At 44.6% G+C, this 11271-nt stretch overlaps 1 long non-coding RNA gene across 10 annotated transcripts in view; it reads left to right on the top strand.

Annotated features, from left to right (window-relative positions):
- Window positions 1–1231, top strand: part of LOC102901364 — a 278672-nt gene extending 277441 nt beyond the window's left edge. For 9 of the 10 annotated variants that reach the window (XR_006598376.1, XR_002157540.3, XR_006598373.1 and 6 more), the window contains 2 exons: window positions 50–116; window positions 946–1231. This is a non-coding gene — a long non-coding RNA (uncharacterized LOC102901364). The remainder of the gene's footprint in view (window positions 1–49; window positions 117–945) is intronic. The other variant, XR_006598369.1, reaches the window with a different exon arrangement.
- Window positions 1232–11271: the final 10040 nt, after the last annotated feature.

The raw sequence follows: 11271 nt of genomic DNA, 5'->3' as shown, positions 1-11271 counted from the left end.
GGAAGTTAACCTCGGTGCAAAATGTTTGCTTACCCCTCTCTTTCCACAGGCCAGATCACCATGAGGGACCCGCACTCCTTGCCAGTCTCCGAGCTTTCAGTGGCCTTTGTTCAGAGGTGGGTCAAACACCGAGTACCTCACCCCAGGGGCAGAGGCAAGTGGCAGCAACAGGGATTGTTACTTCGTTTTAGTTTTTGTTCAGTGGGCAGCGATCGGAGGATAAAGAGGCTGCAGGAAAGGGCACGCATCGGGCGGAACAGGGGCCTCTCTTGTCCAACAGTGGGGCTCTCGAAGGCCCTGTGACCACAGATGGAGCTGGAGGGCAGACTGGAGTAGGTCACAGAAGTTATTTTCAAGTCATCACCATCTCACGGGTTTTGAATGTATTATTTGACATTATTAAAGGTCTTCTAAGGTTCCACATAAGCCCCTTAGCCAGCTAACAGTTAAAGTTTTATGTCCCAAAGTAAGTAATGAGTGTTGGGGGTTATAACTGTGAATCGCTCCATCTCAAGGTCTAGGTGAAAGTACAGCTTTGGATGAGGAAGGACTGAAAAGGGGGTATTTCTAGAAGAAGGTGCCAAAACAGGGCTCTGGGCCAATTTGTTGAAAGCTAATTTACTAAAATTAACTTCATGAATGACCAATATCCTGACTCACTGAGAGCTTTGTTTGTAAATTTTCATTTAGTTCCTTCCCCTTCCCCTACCTCTGCCTCTCCTAGACCGTGGCTCCGAGCTTGACCCTGCCTCTCTAAGAAAACCTAGGAAAGCCTCCAAGAGGGGACAAGAGAAAGCACAGGTTAAGATAAAACAAACTTAAGGGTCCCCAAAGTTTTGCAAATTGAGCATTTGGCAAGTTGTTTTTCAGTAAATTGATGGCTGGGTACACTGACTTGCCTTCGCCAGAGCAAAGCTATCTCTCACTTGTCTCTCTCTTTCCTAGCACAGGCTCCTGTCTCTTTTACACTCAGTTAAAATAAGAAGGGATGATATCTGCAAAGACATGAATTCCCAACTATGCACACTTGCGCCCTGAAAGATGACAGATGTGCACACCTGTGTGTACAAACCAGTACGGAGTTTGAGTCCCTGGTTGAAGAAAGACTTCCGAAAGGTCATCTCTTTCCCCTATGCAAACAATCTCACCTTGTTAGGCCACCTTGGGGGAAAAAATCACCAGAATTCTTGTGTGAGTCTTTCTGGCCATGGTGGGTCTTTTAGTTACTAAAACCGAGTAACCGGCGGGGGGGGGGGGGGGGGGGGGGGGGGGGAGGGGCACCTGGGTGGCTCAGTCTGTTAAGCATCTGACTCTTGATTTTGGCTTAGGTCATGATCTCACAGTTGTGAGTTCGAGCCCTGTGTTGGGCTCTGCGCTGACAGTGTGGAGCCTGCTTGGGACTCTCTCTCTCTCTCTCTCTCTCTCTCTCTCTCTCTGCCCCTCTCCCGCTCTTTCTCTATCTCAAAAATAAATAAACATTAAAAAAAACCCTGAGTAACCAAATTGAGCATTGTTCCAACCTGGATCCCCATGCCCAGTCCCTCTCTGATTTTCTTGGCTGTGAATATTTCCCAGTAAAGATCCCGAGTCTCTATAAAAGCATCAGTCTGTGCAAGAGGCATTGTTTCATCGTCTCAGATGTCTTAAATGCCAGAGCCTCCCACCGCATGGCCCTGTGTCTTCCGCTGCTACACATTCTTATCTTTTATTGCTTACATCAGAATCTTTGCCCATTAGAAAGGTCCTTACAGAAAATGTCAGAAATTCAAAAGAAAACGACAGAGGAATACAAATTGGAACAACAACAAAATACCACTTTTAACTTACAAAGTTGGCAGAGCGTACAAAAAGGAACTGTATCAGTGTTTGCTTAGAACTGGTGAAAAGACAAATTGGCATCATGTGTCTGGAAGGACCTTTGCAAACACACACTGAGTATCTTAAAATGTCTGTTGATCTTTAATTTCTCTGCTAGGAATTTTCCTAAGGAAATACATATGTATACAAAGACTATTACCCCAATGATGTTTACCATTGTAAAAAAAATGGAATTATCTTTAATGTCCAATCTTATGGTACCAGCTGAATATATTATGCTACATTTATATGACATATGACAAGGAATACTATGCAGGTATTAAAAAATTATCACAATATAGTAAAGAAGGAAAACAACAGAATTAAACCAGTATGTATACACTTTGTAGCATAGCATTTATAACGTTAGAACAGAAGGCCTTCAATTCATATACTAAATTAAATAACAATTATCTCTAGGTCAAGAGATTATGGGTGAATTTTATCTTTGCTTATTTTCCAGATCTATACTTTCCAAATTTTCTACACATGACATGTCTTCAATGTCATAAAATGGGTTTTGCCCTCTTCCTTATTTTTCTTTAAAAATATTTTCATGATTTTCCTTATAGATAATTAAGTAAGGAAAGGGGTAAAACAACCAAAAAGCCCTATTACCCTACCCGAAAGAACTGCATAGCACCTTTCCTCTCCTTTAGCCAGTATCTTCTTTAGAATACGGTATCAGAAGAGATCACCAACACAGTTGAGGGAAACTGAAAACAAAAGAAAGCGAAACGCACACACACAAACCATTAAACGGTGAAACAGCCGCAAGATGCAACTGATTTCAAAACAAGAAAATCCAACAATACTCAGTTCCCTGTCCGTTCTCTAAACTCAAGCTGTCTGCTAAGCCCAGTAAATTCAGGAAGCGGTTGTTTTCCTCCTCCCTCTCTCTCTCCTTTACAACGAGCTGTATTCACGCAGCTGCAAAGGCTGGTAGGACCCCTTGCTGCAGGATGGGGGAGAGAACCCAGAGCAGAAAAAGATCCACGATGCACAATCAGGCGCGTAGCTCAGCGAAGGCATATAGGGGCTGCTCAGGGAAGGGTGCCTATAATAACTATTATTTACTTTAAAAATGTAAAAATCGGGACAGCCCCTTTTGGAGGAAAACAAGCAGGAGCACTGAGCTAGCGTCACCCAGTTCCCAGGCAGCTGACCGCTGTGCACAGCAGCAAGTCAACCAGAAGAACTACTGAGCCGTTTCCGGGGTTTCACGGGAAGGATGAAGAGTCCTGAGAGCCCGTATCCCCTTAGGGGAAGTGGGTCACTTGGGCCCCAGATGTGCCTCTCAGCCCAGACTCAAGCCTGCGTCAGCACCTGCCGGCTGGCCGGTCACCGGGCGGAGCGTGCGCCCTCGGCGTTGCATAATCCTCCCGGGGCTGCCTCGCACCGCGCGCTTGTCGTAGGCTCCCCCTGCTGGAGCAACGGGGAAACGGCGCTTTCCCGGACCTGGGCTCCTGGCCCCAAGCTTTCTCCACTTGTCTTTTCCCACCGCGCCATCACCAGAAGGGAATTTTCTGCAGAGGAGGAGAAGCAATGAACCTTAACCCCGCAGCATAAAGCATCCACTGGAGCATCCGTCAGTAGACACTTGCAATGGGAGGAAGGGCTCATTCTCAACAGTTTCCTCACATTCTCCAATTCTTAAGCCTGTGCACCGAGGCGTGGGGAGGCCAGGCCTCTGTCTGGCAGAGCAGGGCAGAGACCCGGCCATAGTGTCCCAGGGGAGCACCAAGAGACCGGTGTCTTGCTTTTAACCCCGCATACCACAGAGGCAGAAGGACCCTCAGACTACAGGGACGTCCTAAGCTTTCTCTCCTCCCTTCCCCTTCCCTACCTTCCCCTGCACCCCCACTCCCCCCCCCCTTCCCCACTTAACTCCTGTCTGGACCAACGGCCTGTGGCTTCTGTAGAACTGCAGTAATGCCCCTTGAAGTGAGGTTCAACTAGCAATAAGAATATCAGAGGCATTCAGTCTTGCCTCTGACTTGTCTTTTCAAAATTTTACCACCACTGAGCTTGGGTGGTCTGTGTCAGCCCCAAATTTCCCATACCACGGTGCCCTTGCACTTAGAGAAAGGCGGTGTCGTTATTGTGCGGCCGAGAAAAAGTAACCGATACCGTCACCTTCTCTTTGCTCTGTCTGTGACAGATGTGACACATCTCTCACCGGAGCTGTAGCTAAAGTGTGTCCAGGGTGAGTAGAGACCGAGGGGCTGACCATGTTGTGCAGGCGAAAACCACGTGCCCCCAGAGTACTCTCTCAGAATCTTTTAGGGAATCCTTGACATTTAATTTTGGTCCACGTTATTTATGATCTTGTCTTCTCGTGGCTCTCAGTCCTAGCTGCCCTTCAGAATCACCTAGGGAGCTTTTAAAAATCGCTGATGTTCAGGCTGTGAATAATTAAATCAGAACCTCTGGGGAGTGGATCCAGGTCATCTGTATTTTTTTTTTTTTTTTTTTAAGATTCTCAGGTAAGTACAAGGATCAGCCCAGGTTTAAAAACACTGCCCTAGTCTTTACTTTCCTAGCTTGAAAGATACGACCTGATATAAAATAGGAACTCAGCAGTGTTTGATGAATGAACAAATTAATAACAAGGAATGGGAAGGGCAGAAAACAGATGTATATTCCTTTATAACAAGTATGCTAAAGTATTGCCATTAGTGGATTAATACATAACTAAGAGTAGACCATACCATAAAGACAGTTCAAAAACTAGGGGTGGAAAGCTCCAAGACAGGCTTAAGGAGCTGGCTCACGTGGCTAGTGCTTATGGGAAAAGGTTCTGAAGCAGTCTGTGTCTAGTAAAAGAATCGATTCTTGCTTGGAGGTGTGTGTGTGTGTGGGCGGGGGGGGACCCAGGACAGGAAGGAGTTGGGAGAGGGGAAGAATTTGTAATCTCCCAACTGATTAGGAAGAGAGGATGGCAGGGTTCCCTGTGTTTCAGCGAGTTAATGTGCCTGCAGAGCCTTGTTGAGCACACAGAGCATGTGGAACTTGGGGCACCCGGGAGTGGTTGAAGCAGGGCATCAGGGTGCCACGTGTTGAGTGGGGACGGGACACAAACCCATCCAAGAGACTCAGGAGCAAGATACCCATGCAAGGAGTCTCGGCACATCCGGTCTGCCACCCAAACTAGCAGGTGAACTCACTGAGATCAGAAGTAGTATATTTCTCAGACCCTTTCTGGAAAGTTTCCCCACACACCTGGAAGTGGACTGGCTTCTCAAGTGAGTGTAAACAGTAGGGCAACTGAAAGAAAAATTAAGGACAGAATTCAAGTTCAATGGGATTGCAAATAGTTAAAACTCATGCAGTAAGTGTGGCACCAGACAGAGCCCTTCTGGGACAAGTGGATTGCTAAAAAGGAGCTAAGTGGTTAAGACATGCGCGGAATGAAAATAGGTCTCGGGTAGGACTAAGCTGGCCCTCAGGAATTGTATCTCCAGGCTTGAAGCTGACCAATTTTTCATAAACAGCTAAGATTGTTTCCTTTCTCATGTTTAGATTCAAAAAAGGATTAATAGCTTAGAGTTTCTGTCAATGCTTGAAGCAAAACAGTGTACCTTATTAGTCACTTCAGAATGGCCTGCTTCATAATTCAGTGGTATCAGTTCTCTCCCCAGATAACATTTCAAATATAACTGGCTCATTTAACACAATGGAATAGTTAGATAAATGTGGAAGCTCTTAGGTAAAAGTGGAAGGAAAAAAAATTGTTTTTCTATCCTGGGTTGGGGGACAGGGCTTTGATGAGGTCTTGGACCCTCACAAATATTCCCTGATTTGACATTAAGAAGCCTTGCCCAGTCTCATAATTCTGTAATTCCCAGTCGACTGTTACGATGCATACTGTGAATGCTCAGATGATCTGAAGTTTCTCCTTCCTCCAACTTGAACTTGGAGATGAGAAAGATGGGTGGGAGCACAGGTGGTCCTCTCACTACTTCCTTACTTGCTAGTTGTCTTTTAATTGCTCTGAGGTTGGGGGTGAAGGGTTAGAGGGTGGCACAGTTGTCATCTGGTGCTGGTGACCTTGCAGACGCATTACATGTTTGAAGGTCTCCTGTGGGATGTCTGTTTGCAAGTCTTTGGAGGTCCTTTCTCTGGAGACGTGAAGCTCTCTCCAAATGGGAAATGCCTGTCACCTTTCATCTGGCAGTTGCCTGCAGCTTCTAGCTCAGTCTCTGCACTTTGGTGCTCCACCCCTCTCTTGGGTCATATGTGGCTCCAGGCATTCCCCATGGGTGACCTTTTTCTAGATTATCTCAACCCAACTCCCCCAAAGGTTCATACTTCTTTTCTGACAAACTCAAGCCTTTGCCTTGCTTAAGTGAGGGGACACCTGGCTCATTCTCCTATAGGAGGCTTACACACATGTCCTCTGACCTTTAGACTTTTAAGCATATCTTGGAATTTGGTCCTCATGTTCCCTACATTCCCAGACACACAGAAACAACTCTCCACAAGTCTCCTTAAAAACCTTTCCACTTGGGCTTAAGGTAAGGGGCACCCATTCCTTTTCCCATGTTGGCAGGATCTAAGGAACGTAACAACTAACTCCAGATATGTCCTCTGGACCTTTCCATCTTAATCTCTCAAAAACTTGCAAGTGAGGTCGAGCATCTCACTTCAGAAGAGAGAGGTTGTTGGCACTTGTGGAAGTTTTAAAATATATTTATAATTTGTATTAACATCTCGCTTTGAAAAGCGGAAGTTAATTTCCTTACCTTGTGTGTGGCTGGACTTAGGGGCTTATTTCTAGAAAATAGAATAGAAACAAAGTGATGAGATTTCCAAGATAAGGTCATAAAAAGGCATTGTAGCTTCCTTCTTGCTTCTTTTCTTTTTTGGATCACTTGCTGTGGGAGAAAACAGCTGCCATATTGTGAGGACACTCACACAACCCCTGGAGAGGTCCATGTGACAAGAAACTAAGCCTCCTGTCAACAGCCTTCTGGGTAAGCCACTTTAACAATGGATCTTCCGTCCTCAGTCAAGCCCTTGCCAACATCTTGTTTACAACCTCATGAGGGACCCTGAGCTAGAATCACCCACCTAAGTTGCTCCCAAATTTCTGGCCCACAGAAATTGTGGGATATAAGAAAAGTCATAGTGATGCTTTTGTTGCATTATCATGGACTATAAAATAGTAACTTCACCTTTTTAAAAAGAAATTAATGTTTATTTTTGAGAGAGAAAGACAGAGCATGAGTGGGGGAGGGGCAGAGAGAGAGGAGACGCAGAATCCAAAGCAGGCCCCAGGCTCTGAGCTGTCAGCACAGAGCTCGACGCGGGGCTCGAACCCACGAACCGGGAGATCATGACCTGAGCGAAAGTCGGTCACTTAACCAACTGAGCCAACCAGGCACTCCAGTAACTATGCCTTTTGAGAAGTACCAGGGAGAGTTGCACAGGGCAGAAGCTGGCAAGACCCCACCCATATCTCCAGAACTCTTAGCACTCCCCTCAGTTCTACTGCCTTTTTTTTTTTTTCCTGCAAGTCAAGTGAGAGTCTCTACCTGAGGGCTTCCTCTGGCCACAGGAGCCTACTGTCTTGAATGGTGGCCACACAACTACTGAGGAGTTCTTGCCTCCAGGAGCAGCTATCCTCTGCTGATGGGAAGGGTTGGTGAATAATACCTCAGGAACCTCTCCGACTGTGTGGGGCAACTTTCCCATGTGTTCTCCACAGTAACTCAGGGGCTCCCAGTAGCACCTTGTCCACTGATGCCCCATATTGGCTTCTGTCCCTTTTGGGTCTCACTTTCCTACTCCATGGTGGAATGGGATCATTTCCCATATAAATCATTTGTACTTAAGTTCTGTCTCAGAGTCTGCTTCTGAGGAAACCCAACCCAGATCACGTCCCCTCTGCCCCAGTACACCCTCTTGCCTTGGGGAAGACCGACGGAGCTGATGGGTGAGTTTGAGAAAAGGGATGGAGCGTGGGTGACTCAGCCAAGGCTGGGCTCTCTCATCAGAGATAAGTGAATCAGGGTCAGGGTGCCCTGTCATCGAGAGGCCCACGGTCTCTGTGCATCCAATAACATGCTCTCAGGGCACATTCTGCCTTCACACAGGGGGATATGAGATTTGGGGTTGGTGAGCTCAGGGGGGGTTAGATGTTTTAGGAAACCTGATGGTGGATGGAGATTAACCCATGCTTTCCAATCCTGTCCTCTTTCTCTAATAAACTGCTCATTCCTGCCACGATTCCTGTCTCTTTTCTCAAATTGTTTTAGTATTCAGTAAAAGTTAAGGACAATGATTTTTATTTGTCCCCTAAAACTTCAGCTACTTGCAAAATATAGGAGGTGAAATGTGTAATTTGTGAGCATTTTCAAATAACCTGAAAAATTAATTGTAGAATACTCTACCAATTATCAGTTTTTTTTGTTTATACAAAGAATACTCAAGAATCTTTAGTAAGGCATCATTTTAAATTTTGTTTTCAACATTTATTTTTTTAATTTTGGGACAGAGAGAGACAGAGCCTGAACAGGGGAGGGGCAGAGAGAGAGGGAGACACAGAAACGGAAACAGGCTCCAGGCTCCGAGCCATCAGCCCAGAGCCTGACGCAGGGCTCGAACTCACAGACCGTGAGATCGTGACCTGGCTGAAGTCAGACGCTTAACCGACTGCGCCACCCAGGCGCCCCAGTAAGGCATCATTTTAAAAGTCCATCTCAGATAATCAAGCTCTACAAAAGACTGAAAAGGAAAAATAACATGGCAGGAAAACAGATTTGTAAGCCATACACACCACACTTGTATCTAATACTGTTGGGAGAACTCTGGTATAAGGGTTCTAGAATGCTGTTGGGATTTTAGCTTCACAGAGTGCAATATCTCCTAGCTTAGTATGAATTTGTTTTTGGCACAGTGGGATGTCCTTAGTCATAAGCTTCTGGGTATTTTCTAGTCAAGATGGTATTTAGCATTTACTTTTTAGCTGCTTTAAGCTTAATTCCACTGCACTCCCACACATCCCCACTACCACTCCCTCCTTAGAAACAAATAATTATAAATGACAGATACATTTTAAAATTGTAATAAAAAAGATGTCGTTCACTCCAAATTTGACTTTTTTAAAAGAAAGGCAGAGAGAAAAGCACCGTAGAAACTAGAGCTGAATCTGGGGATATATCAGCTTCCAGGAAGACAAACAAGCGCTTGATTGTGTAAGATGATGGAGACTAAACACACCCAGTAGACGAGAGAGAACCATAGCCAAAGTCATGGTACCAATTGGAGCCGGGGTGGCATCCTCCCTCCAGTAAGGAGACTGAAGAATCAACCTGCTCATTGTCAAGGGCGGTGACTTGTCCAAGCTGCATGATGGGAAGAACACAGTAGGACATCCACTGCCTGGGCCACGGCACCCACCAACTCCACGCACAGACTCTCACTGTCTCTGATATAATTGCTAGATAGGAGCACTGAACGATAGCTGAAGACCTGGGGCCCGTTGGGAGGAAGCTGTGAAACTGCCAGAAACGGAAGGAAGATGAAGGCACAGAGGGTTTCACTTCAGCTTGCAAACTGAAGTTTGAACATATGCAGGGAAAATGACTGCTAAGAAAGGCATCCCACAAAGCCAACATAGGAACTCAACGAGCTATTTTCAATAAAATACAAGCAATAGAATGCTCTGACTAGAATTACAGCATAACTGTGCTTAATATCCAGACGTTGTTCTAAGAACCTCACACGTGTTGGATCATCTGATCAAGACAATAGCACCGCAAAAGAGGTAATATTATCCTCACTTTACCAATGAGAAAAACCAAGATTCAGAGAAGTTTAGGAAGTAACACTAGGACATCTTTTCATGGAGAGTGCCAGAGTACGAAATTATAAATTGGAGCAATGAATTATGAAATTAAACAGAATAGAACAATAAATTATGAAATTTTAAAAGGACATAGAATAAAAATAGGTGGATATAAAAAACATTATAAATCTTGGTGGGGGCGGGGGCGGAAGATGGCCAAAGAAGTATTCCCAGTAGAGAATAAATTTCTCTGAGATATAGTTGAAGGATGATCCAGTGAAGACGCACTGAGTCATTTTCCTATAACTTGACATGGGCAAGATTAAAAAAAAAAAATCAAATGTATGAAGCAGATGTTAACAGTCATGGTGAATACACAGGGGGGATTCCAACTTGTATCTCATAGAAATCCCAAAAGTAGAAGCGTGAGAGAATGCCTGAGAAAAACCATTCCTAACCCTGTATAAACACTGTACCTAAAGAGACATCAGCTGGAAGGTCTCTAGAACCAGACGAAGATACATTACTCAGCTTGAAAGTATATACTGAGTGCTAATCAGGATGAACAGAAATAAACTCACACTACACACATTGAGTGGAATTGCAGAACAAGGGTAAAGATAATACCTTAAATGCAACTGGCAAGCAAAAAAAAAAAAATCACACTGCATTTAAAAGAATTACAATTAGACTGAGGTCAGACTTATCAGCAAAAATAGATGCCAAACATCAGTGAAGCAATATCTTTAAATGCTTTGGGAAGTCGTCTAGCCAAGTCCCCTTTGTGGTCAACTTCTCTTACAAGGGTAATAAAAGGGCTAAGAAAGTTTGCCATGTGGCCTCTCTCTGAAATAACTAGCGAAGGATGTATTTATTACTACAAGAAAAAAGTCATTCCGGAGGGAATAAGTAGAACTCCAGACAATGCAGTGAGCTGGGAAAAATTCTTTCAATATATCAGGAAAATCTGAATTGTGTGTATTCATGAGTTTTGCTAGTCTGTTGAAGTGCTGATGTATATGATAGCCTTCAATTATACAACCCCAAGTTTCTCTGAGGAAAGGAAGTCAGTTACCTTGGTTTAAAGTTATAATTAATGGGGGTGCATGAGACTATATTAGGAGCAATAGGGACGGAGAAATACAAGTGTGTTTGAGCTTCTGGATTTAGGGAAACAGTGAGTAGTTTTGTCCTAAAGTCATGCCAGAATATGAAAGAGTGTAGTGAAGGGAAAAACTTGGAAAGCAAGTTTTCTTTACCTTAGTTTATAATACTAAGCACAGGGGTGCCTGGGTGGCGCAGTCGGTTAAACATCCAACTTCAGCCAGGTCAAGATCTGCGGTCCATGAGTCCAAGCCCCGCGTCGGGCTCTGGGCTGATGGCTCAGAGCCTGGAGCCTGTTTCCGATTCTGTGTCTCCCTCTCTCTCTGCCCCTCACCCGTTCATGCTCTCTCTCTGTCCCAAAAATAAATAAACGTTGAAAAAAAAAATAATACTAAGCACAAAGCCATGATAAATTTTTAAGTTTTGGAGAACAAAAATTTGGAACCAAATCTATGTGTGTCAGCATATACAGCGTGCATCTGAACCGAAAGTCAAATATCTTTGTAGCATATATAATA

Source organism: Felis catus, chromosome B2 (genome assembly GCF_018350175.1).
Source record: "Felis catus isolate Fca126 chromosome B2, F.catus_Fca126_mat1.0, whole genome shotgun sequence".
NCBI classification, from domain to species: Eukaryota; Metazoa; Chordata; class Mammalia; order Carnivora; family Felidae; genus Felis; species Felis catus.
Note: the sequence above shows the minus strand (reverse complement) of the source record. Positions and strands in the feature narration are given on the sequence as shown.